Source organism: Phocoena phocoena, chromosome 13 (assembly GCF_963924675.1).
Source record: "Phocoena phocoena chromosome 13, mPhoPho1.1, whole genome shotgun sequence".
In the NCBI taxonomy this organism is placed as follows: domain Eukaryota; kingdom Metazoa; phylum Chordata; class Mammalia; order Artiodactyla; family Phocoenidae; genus Phocoena; species Phocoena phocoena.
In genome coordinates, this window is record NC_089231.1 from 71,769,967 (window position 1) to 71,780,403 (window position 10,437).

Sequence of the window (10,437 nt, forward strand, 5' to 3'; positions counted from 1 at the left end):
CACAGTAAGCCTCCCAGGAGGTGCTGTGACCCCATTTTATGTGAAAACTGAGAGTCAAGAGTGAGTGGATGAGAGTTTCGGAAATGGAAACTGGAGTCTCCCACCCCCTGTCTTATCAGTAACTGGCCCTGCTTCATGGGGCTGGGGATGTCAGAAGGGGCCTCACCCTGATGATGTAGTGGAAAGAGACTGAACTGTGGCTCCACGGTTTCAAGCAAACCTCACTTTCTTCAGTCTGTAAAATGGGAGGATAAGGTTTCTGTATCAGTTTTCTAGTGCTGTGTAACAAACCATCCCAAAGTGTTGTGATGGGGTCCTAAGTAGCATAAAATAGCAATTATTTGTACATAGTAGGAACTCAAAACGTGTTACATTAACAATTCTCATTTTATAGATGAGGATCAGAGATGTTGAATAACTTACCCAGGGTCACACAGCTAATTAGTGGAAGAGCTGGAATTTGCACCCAGGGCTATCTGATTCCCAAGCTCATGTTCACGACTGCTATCCTCTGCAGCTGTGCCAGAGTGTGTTATTCAGTTCCAACATTAATAGGGATTAATAATTTACAGTACTTATTCTGGGTTGCAAGCCCTGTTTCTTCCTTCTGACCCTTTCCCTCATTGTTCTCAGAATGTCTGGCCACATTTCAAAGAAGCTGCTTTTCATTTATATCCCAGGGTCAAGGGAAGTTGATCCAGGCACAAAGTAGAAACCAGGGGTAATTAGTCTGAATAAGTCACCCACCCATATCTGCAAAGACTGAGTAAATAAACTCGACTTCCACTCTCTCCAGGCTGTAATGAGGCACTACAACCCCCTTCTGGCGGGACAGGGGTATGGTGGTGCCAGAGAAGGCTGTGTATGGAGTCAGGACTTTCATCCCTGCCAGATGATGAGGAAGTCCTCCACTCTTCGGTGTCAGTGGATTTTGGAGAGAGCCTGGACTTCCAACAACACCCAGCCGTAAAGAGGTGGCCTCCCTCTCTCCGCTGGGGTGATGTCAGAGGAGGCTTTTACCACCACTCAGTGTTACTGAGGCCACTCTCCCTACCCTTGATGTCAGTGAGGTCACATGGGGAGCACTAATGAGGCACTCATACCCCTCCCTCCCACCGATGTATCACTGGAGCCCTAGTGGGGAGCTGGAACTCCACTCTCCTGTCCCATCCTGACCAGCAGTAAGGAGAACCTCAGCCCTTGAGGGTTAATGGAGGCCAATGGGAGACCTGGATTCCAAACTCAACTGGCAGTAATGAGTCAAGACCCTCTTCCCCTTGAGCAGGGTCAGAAAATCCAGCTAAAACAGAACATTTAAATAAGATCCAGAGTCTCATCATACTCATAATGTCCAGGTTTCAATAGATAATTACTCATCACATCAAGAACTAGGAAGATTTCAAACGGACTGAACAAAGACAGTCAGTAGATGCCCACACTGATGTGACAGAGGTGGTGAAGTATCTGACAAGGATTTTGAAGCAGCCATTGTAAAAATCCTCAAATAAGCAATTAAGACTATACTTGAAATCATGGGCTTCCCTGGTGGTGCAGTGGTTGAGAGTCCACCTGCCGATGCAGGGGACACGGGTTCGTGCCCCGGTCCGGGAAGATCCCACGTGCCACGGAGCGGCTGGGCCCGTGAGTCATGGCCGCTGAGCCTGCGCGTCCGGAGCCTGTGCTCCGCAACGGGAGAGGCCACAACAGTGAGAGGCCCGCGTACCGCAAAAAAGAAAACAAAAAACAAAACACCCCAATTTTAAAATTGGTAAAAGACATGGTCATTTCACCAAAGAGGAATTTACAGAGAAAAAATCATTTTTGACATTCATTAGCCATCAGGGATGAAAAGCACAATGAGATACCACTATATATCTATCAGAATGGCTAAAATAAACAATAGTGAGAACACCAAATTTTGCTGAGGTCGGAGAAGATCTGGATCACTCAAAGATTGCTGGCAGAATGTAAAATGGTACAGCCACTCCAGGAAACATTTGGGCAGTTTTTACCAGTAAACTAAACATGCCCCAGCAATTGAGCATCTTTTTTTTTTCCCAGAGACATGAAGACTTATGTTTACACAGAAACCTTGTACATGGATGTTTATAGCAGCTATATTCATAACAGCTAAAAACTAGAAAGAACCCAGATGTCCTTCAGCGGGTGAAAGGCTAAACTGACTGTAGAACGTCCATACTACCGAATAGTATTTAGCCGTAAAGAGGAACAGACTATTTACCTAACATCTTGGATGAACCTTCAGAGAATCATGTGAGTGAAAAAAGCCAATCTCAAAAGGACCGTATGGTGTATTTACACAACATTCTTGCAACTACAGAGAAAAAAAAGTAGTGGAATCCAGGGGTTAAGGAGAGGCTGCATGAGAAGGGAAGAGGATGTGGGAATTAAAGGGATATGAGGGACCCTCGTAGTCATGGATCAATTCTGTACCCTGACTGGACCAATGTCAATATCCAGGTTGTGACAGTGTACTATTGTTTTGCAAGATGTTACCATTAGGGGAAATTGGGTCAAAGATCCATGGGATCTCTTTGTATTATTTCTCACAACTGCGTGTGAATCGACAGTCATCTCAAAATAAAAACTTCGATTACAAAAAAATGAGGCATCTCATTCGCAGCGGGATCATTCGGTACTTTTCCAGCCCCCTATTTTCCAGAAAGAAGCACCCCCATTGCAGTGAGACTCCAAGATAAGGACTAATTGACTCACCTTCCAGGGTCCAGGACTGTTGAGATTTCAGGTGATTACGCAAATAAAGCACTCAGCATACCACCTGGCACATATAAGTAGAGCTTAATGTTAGCCATAAAGGGCAAAGTCTGGCTGGGGAAAGCCTGCTGGGACTCCTTTGGGGCCCAACCTTCCTCGTTGGCACATCTGCTTCCCTCAGAGCGACAAGAGGCGGCGCAAAATGGCGCGGGTCTTGGGGTAGGAATTGGCCTTCTCTCCGGCATGCGGGCGGGCGGGGGCGGGGCGGGGGCGGGGCGGGGGCGGGGCCCTCCCCAGTCCATCCCCAGTCAGGAGGCCCTGGTTGGACACGGTGTTGAGGGGGCGGGGCCTCAGCGCAGGGCGTGGCCTGCATTGCCCGCGCTTTTTCGTCCAGGCCCTCAGCAGGGAGGAGGCAGAGGCACCGCTTTAAAGTAGCCCACCTAGAGTCTGTCATACAGAGTGAAGTCAGAAAGAGAAAAACAGATACGGTATGCTAACACATATATATGGAATCTAAAAAAGAAAAAAACCGTTCTGAAGAGCCTAGGGGCAGGGCAGGAATAAAGACGCAGACGTAGAGAATGGACTTGAGGACACGGGGAGGGGGAAGGCAACCTTCCCTTTTCTAGTCTATATAATCTGCAACGGTAGCACAATAAAATTTGCCTTGCAACCATCAGTTGTCTTGGTCGTTCTGACACCATTCGTCGGTGCTATTTCAGTTCCTTACCCCTTCCCTTCTGGCCCTGGGCGGTGAGATCCTCTTTCTCTCGCTGGTCAGCGGCAAGTTGTGATCATTATAACTATCATGTTGTACATTACATCCCTTGTGCTTATTTATCTTATAACCGGAATTACAGGTTTTGAAGCAGAAGGGAGGGCAGTGTAGGTGCATCTTCTCCTAAAAACATTGGCTGCATATGAATTGAAACTGCTGTAATTTCAAATAATCTTGTAAGGAACAGGGTCAAGTCTTAGGTCTTAGTAGACACATATGTTTACTGAACTGAGCAGAGATGGTATCACCTTAGTCCTGGACTGTGGTGGGTGTTCAGAAAGTAGAATGGAGTCCTGGAACCTGCATCAGAAAAGGGAGGTACCCATCCCTTTGTAAATGGTGATATAACGACCCCTGAGGGTTGCTGCTCATTTTAGCACAAATTTATTAGTCAAAGGCTCATTTATTATGTTCAAAGGGTCTGCAGTTGTCACTAACACCTGTGCAGGATCTTTGACACACACCATCAAATTGCATTGAGAGTGCCCAGTAATTTCTAAAGATATTAAATAATTATTGCAATTTGTGAACTGCCCTCATGGCCTATTCATTTCTATGAGTTTAAAAAATATTGAAAATCAGCTTCACTATTTTTGATCATTAAATTTTTTTACATTTAATCAAGGGGTAAAACAAGACAATAAGATTCCTTCTTTCTACTCATTGCTTGGAAATGAAGCCAAGGAAAAGAATCAGATCGCAATAAAACATTTTCAGATTCCATCTCACTTTACTTTAGATCACAACACAACATGATTATTCGGAAAACATGCCATCCGTTCTTCCTGGACCTACATTTTCTAAGTACTGTAGCTAAAGCAAGTGAAAATTTATATCATGAATAAACAATGGAGTGAATAATAACAACACTGAACTTTTAAAATCTTTTTTTAAAATTTATTGAAGTATTGTTGATTTACAATGTTGTGTTAATTTCTGCTGTACAGCAAAGTGATTCAGTTATACATACATTCTTTTTCACATTCTTTTCCATTATGGCTTATCATAGGATATTGAATATAGTTCCCTGTGCTATACAATAGGACCTTGTCATTATCCATTCTCTGTATAATAGTTTGCATCTGCTAATCCCAAATTCCCAATCCATCCCTCCCCGACACCTCCCTCTTGGCAACCACAAGTCCGTTCTCTGTCTGTGAGTCTGTTTCTGTTTCATAGATAAGTTCATTTGTGTCATATTTTAGATTCCATATATAAGTGATATCATATAGTATTTGTCTTTCTCTTTCTGACTTACTTCATTTAGTATGATAATCTCTAGGTCCATCCATGTTGCTGCAAATGGCATTATTTCATTCTTTTTTGTGGCTGAGTAATATTCCAGTGTGTGTGTGTGTGTGTGTGTGTGTGTGTATACACACCACATCTTTATCCATTCATCTGTTGATGGACATTTAGGTTGTTTTCATGTCTTGGCTATTGTAAATAGTGCTGCAATGAACATTGGGGTGCATGTATCATTTTGAATTATAATTTTGTCCAGATTTATGCCCAGGAGTGGGGTTGCTGGATCATATGGCAATTCTGTTTTTTTTGAGGAACCTCCAAACTGTTCTCCATAGTGGCTGCACCAATTTATATTCCCACAAACAGTGTAGGAGGGTTCCCTTTTCTCCACTCCCTCTGCAGCATTTGTTATCTGTAGACTTTTTAATGATAGCCATTCTGACCAGTGTGAGGTGGTAACTCATCGTAGCTTTGATTTGCGTTTCTCTAGTAATTAGCGATCACGAGCATTTTTTCATGTGCCAGTTGGCCATCTGTATGTCTTCTTTGGAGAAATGTCTATTTAGGTCTTCTGCCCATTTTTCGATTGGGTTGTTTTTTTTTTTGTTATTGAGTTGTATGAGCTGTTTGGATATTTTTGAAATTAATCCCTTGTCAGTCACATCATTTGCAAATATTTTCTCCCTTTCCGTAGGTTTCTTTTCATTTTGTTTATGGTTTCCTTTGTTGTATAAAAACTTGTCTGATTAAGCCCCATTTGTTTATTTTTGCTTTTACTTCTATTGCCTTGGGAGACTGACCTAACAAAACATTGATATGATTTATGTGATAATGAACTTTTTAAATCTTAAAAAGCCATCAAGTGAAGTTAAAATGAGAGTTGTTTTTGTTTTAAAAACCCACTATTGTACTGGCTAAAGATTAAGCATGAAATATTTACACACACATATACATACATATATGTATCTAATATTTATACTGTATTTATATATATTTATACAGTAATAATTATATATGTACATGCAACAATAAAGTAGAATGTCTAGATTTAATTTTGTTGATAATGTAAACCTCTTCCTCAAGGTCAAAGCAACATCAATAAACACTGGACGAAAGCAATACGTGGTGAGATTGGTGAACACTCAGAAAAGAAACTTCTGAAAATGTAATTTTAAAATATTCAATATTGTTTAAAAATGTAACACAATTTGGAAATTTTATTTCTTAAATAACATTATCAAAATAATATGTACATAATATAAAAGACTAAAAAAGGTCAATTTGAGCTCTTGGTAAAACAAAGCAAACGTTATCCACAGTGAATTTTAAGCGATGATGCCATCAATATTTCCATCATTCACAAAATTAATTATAGTAGTAACCAACATCTGAAAAATTGGCACACCTGCTGTCTGATGCTCCTGCCCCCAGGTGTCGACCTCACAGCCCACCCACTGCCTGGATCACCCCTGGCTCCGTGCAGGTGGGACCTGGTAGCGCCTCACCCTCTGGCCTCCCATCAACCCTCCTCAGAATCGTGGATGCTCACCCACAGTTCCCACGTGTCCTGAGCTGATTCTCTGAAGGTTCCACCTTCTGCTTCCATCACCAGAGTTGGCGTCTCCTTGGTTACACTGCTGCCTTGCTGGACCTCTCTTCTGGGGACTGTGCTCTTTCAGCATCTTGTTTAGGGCCATACATGGATTCACTGCAGGGACGCAATAGCTGCCGGGCCTACCCTGTCATTGCTCCAAGACTTCAGCTCCTTTGCTCTCTGTTAACTTTCCCCCAAACCATGACTGTCTTCATCCTGGTCTCAGCACCCAGCCATCCCCGCCTTGCAAGATGCTCATCAGCACAGCTGCTGGGAGCACCGCAGGCAAATACCGTACATCCTTCCACAGGTCACAGAATACCGTCCTCGCGCCACCTCGTGGACATACTGTGCATTTGCCCATTAGTGCGGTCCTCAGGGTCCTTCTATTTCCTACAAGTTACATCTACAGGATTAATAAACAGGGGACTCCCGTGGCGGTCCAGTGGTTAAGAGTCCACGCTCACAGTGCAGGAGCCGTGGGTTCGATCCCTGGTCAGGGAACTAAGATCCCCCGTGCCGCGTAGCGGGACCAAAAGGTAAAAAACAAAAAACCAGCCTATGTTGTTTTCACTCTTCCAGCGACATCCACATGCCTTCCTTTCAGCCCAGAGATGAGCGTGTTTGGCTCCACGAAAACTGAAAGCCCAGCTCACTGGTTGCATGCTGTATAAACTTGTTCTTATATTGAGATAAATTATTTCCACTGTCTTTTGTTTTTACACTTGAAATTTAGCCCCCACCTCACAGAACACGTGTCACAGTTTTCAGCTAGAGATGTGTCTTTTTCAGTTTTTCTTAATTAGATAATACAGGAGCGCTGGGCTCTGTCTTTACAATGACCAAAGAATCCAGCAAAAAGCAAACACGGGTGATTACTTTCTAGATGCAATACAATTTAATCCAACCATTTAGAATTAACCTGGCCTCTTACAGACCATCTCCCCGAGTCTTTATTCCCATTGCTAAAACATTGAATCTGTAAGAGTCATCTAATCACGTGATTTCTTTTTGATATTAAAAAAAATTTTTTTTAATTTTGTTGAAGTATAGTTGATTTACAATGTTATGTTAATTTCCACTGTATGGAAAAGTGGTTCAGATATATATATATATATATATATATATATATATATATATATATATATATATACATTCTTTTCCATATTCTTTTCCTTTATGGTTTATCACACGATATTGCATATAGTTCCCTGTGCTATACAGTAGGACCTTGTTTATCCATCCTATGTATAATAGTTTGCATCTGCTAATCCCAAACTCCCAGTCCATCCTTCCTTTACCCCCCTACCCCTTAGCAAACACAAGTCTGTTCTCTGTGTCTGCTAATCACATGATAAATCATTATCAAATAGGACCAAAATTCGGTCTTACAAAAAATGTATACAAAGAAAGAAAAGATACTTAATTTATGATACATTTTTAGGTAGGGGAAAACAGTAAGATTATGTTCAGTTGTTTGTAATTTGAAAACAAAACTGTTATTTCACAAATTAAGCACAATTTACTCAGTCAAATTAATCAGACCAGTTTCTTCCATGATATCTGGAGATTCATTGTTCCTCTTTGCTTAGGCCTCATGTCCCACATAGTATGGAAAATACTCTTCCATTTAGTTCCACATCCTCCTTCTGTCCATGGACACCTACTGGTGTCCAGCAATGGTACCTCTGTCCCCATATTGCCATCTACAGAGATATCCCATCTCCCACAAACTACAAAGCATTGCTAAACCAAAATACAGAAGACACAAATAAATGGAAAGATATGCTGTGTTCACAGAGTGGAAGACTTTGTGATACATTATTTAAGAAGACTTCGCAGGTTTTGCTTCCAGTAAAATTGTGATCTGAACCTACAGAGGTCCTGCCTGACTCTGTCACATGAAGGTGCTGCAGACCAATGACCTGTCAGGACCACAAAGAAAATTGATTTGTTTACAAACAGGGAAAACAAAAGGCTGGAGTCAGGCCTTAGATTGCTCCTGCACTAGGAGTAGCAAAGCGTGGAAACAGGAAAATGTGTTTGAACATTGCTAACTTACCTAGTCTTAATTATCCTGAGAGCTGGGCACTTGGTGGCAGCGGAGGCAATGCCCTTAGCTGGACATGGGGCAGGTGGAGCAGAACATGGAAGATGAGCCTCTGAGCCCACAGGACCCAGAGACCCAGCACCCAGAGAGGCCTGGGGAGGGGGAAGTCTTCCATTAGTACGTGGGGCTCAGGCACATGCGAGGGAGTCCTGAGTGCAGCCTAGGGCAGTTTGTGTACCTCCCCTGCTGGGGACACAAGTACGTGCCAGTCACCTCCCTGGCTTTTCTGCCAGTCTTGAAAACTCTTTTCCAAACATCCTTGTGACACTTTGTAACTTTTTCTTCCTCTCCACTAGATGCCACTCTACATCCACCCAACACAACAGCCATTTCTCTTTTTCTTTTTTTTTTGTTAACATCTTTATTGGAGTATAATTGTTTTCCATTGTTGTGTTAGTTTCTGCTGTATAACAAAGTGAATCAGCTATACATATACATATATCCCCATATCTCCTCCCTCTTGCGTCTCCCTCCCACCCTCCCTATCCCACCCCTCTAGGTGGTCACAAAGCACCAAGCTGATCTCCCTGTGCTATGCGGCTGCTTTCCACTAGCTATCTATTTTACATTTGGCAGTGTATATAAGTCCATGCCACTCTCTCACTTCGTCCCATCTTACCCTTCCCCCTCTCCGTGTCCTCAAGTCCATTCTCTACGTCTGCGTTTTTATTCCTGCCCTGCCACTAGGTTCTTCAAAACAATTTTTTTTTTTTTAGATTCCATGTATATGTGCTAGCATATGGTATTTCTTTTTCTCTTTCTAACTTACTTCACTCTGTATGACACACTCTAGGTCCATCCACCTCACTACAAATAACTCAATTTCATTTCTTTTTATGGCTGAGTAATATTCCATTGTATATGTGTGCCACATCTTTATCCATTCATCTGTCGATAGACACTCAGGTTGCTTCCATGTCCTGACTATTGTAAATAGAGCTGCAATGAACATTGTGGTACATGACTCTTTTTGAATTATGGTTTTCTCAGGGTATATGTCCAGTAGTGGGATTGCTGGGTCATATGGTAGTTCTATTTTTAGTTTTTTAAGGAAACTCCATACTGTTCTCCATAGTGGCTATATCAATTTACATTACCACCAACAGTGCAAGAGGGTTCCCTTTACTCCACACCCTCTCCAGCATTTATTGTTTCTAGATTTTTTGATGATGGCCATTCTGACTGGTGTGAGGTGATATCTCATTGTAGTTTTGATTTGCATTTCTCTGATTAGTGATGTTGAGCATTCTTTCATGTGTTTGTTGGCAATCTGTATATCTTCTTTGGAGAAATGTCTATTTAGGTCTTCTGCCCATTTTTGGATTGGGTTGTTTGTTTTTTTGACATTGAGCTACATGAGCTGCTTGTAAATTTTGGAGATTAATCCTTTGTCAGTTGCTTCATTTGCAAATATTTTCTCCCATTCTGAGGGTTATCTTTTCGTCTTGTTTATAGTTTCCTTTGCTGTGCAAAAGCTTTTAAGTTTCATTAGGTCCCATTTGTTTATTTTTGTTTTTATTTCAATTTCTCTAGGAGGGGGCTCAAAAAGGATCTTGCTGTGATTTTTGCCATAGAGTGTTCTGCCTATGTTTTCCTCTAAGAGTTTTATAGTGTCTGGCCTTACATTCAGGTCTTTAATCCATTTTGAGTTTATTTTTGTGTATGGTGCTAGGGAGTGTTCTAATTTCACTCTTTTACATGTAGCTGTCCAGTTTTCCCAGCACCATTTATTGAAGAGACTGTCTTTTCTCCATTGTATATTCTTGCCCCCTTTATCAAAAATAAGGTGACCATAGGTACGTGGGTTTATCTCTGGGCTTTCTATCCTATTCCATTGATCTATATTTCTGCTTTTGTGCCAGTACCATACTGTCTTGATGACTGTAGCTTTGTAGTATAGTCTGAAGAAAGCCTGATTCCTCCAGCTCCGTTTTTCTTTCTCAAGATTGCTTTGGCTATTTGGGGTCTTTT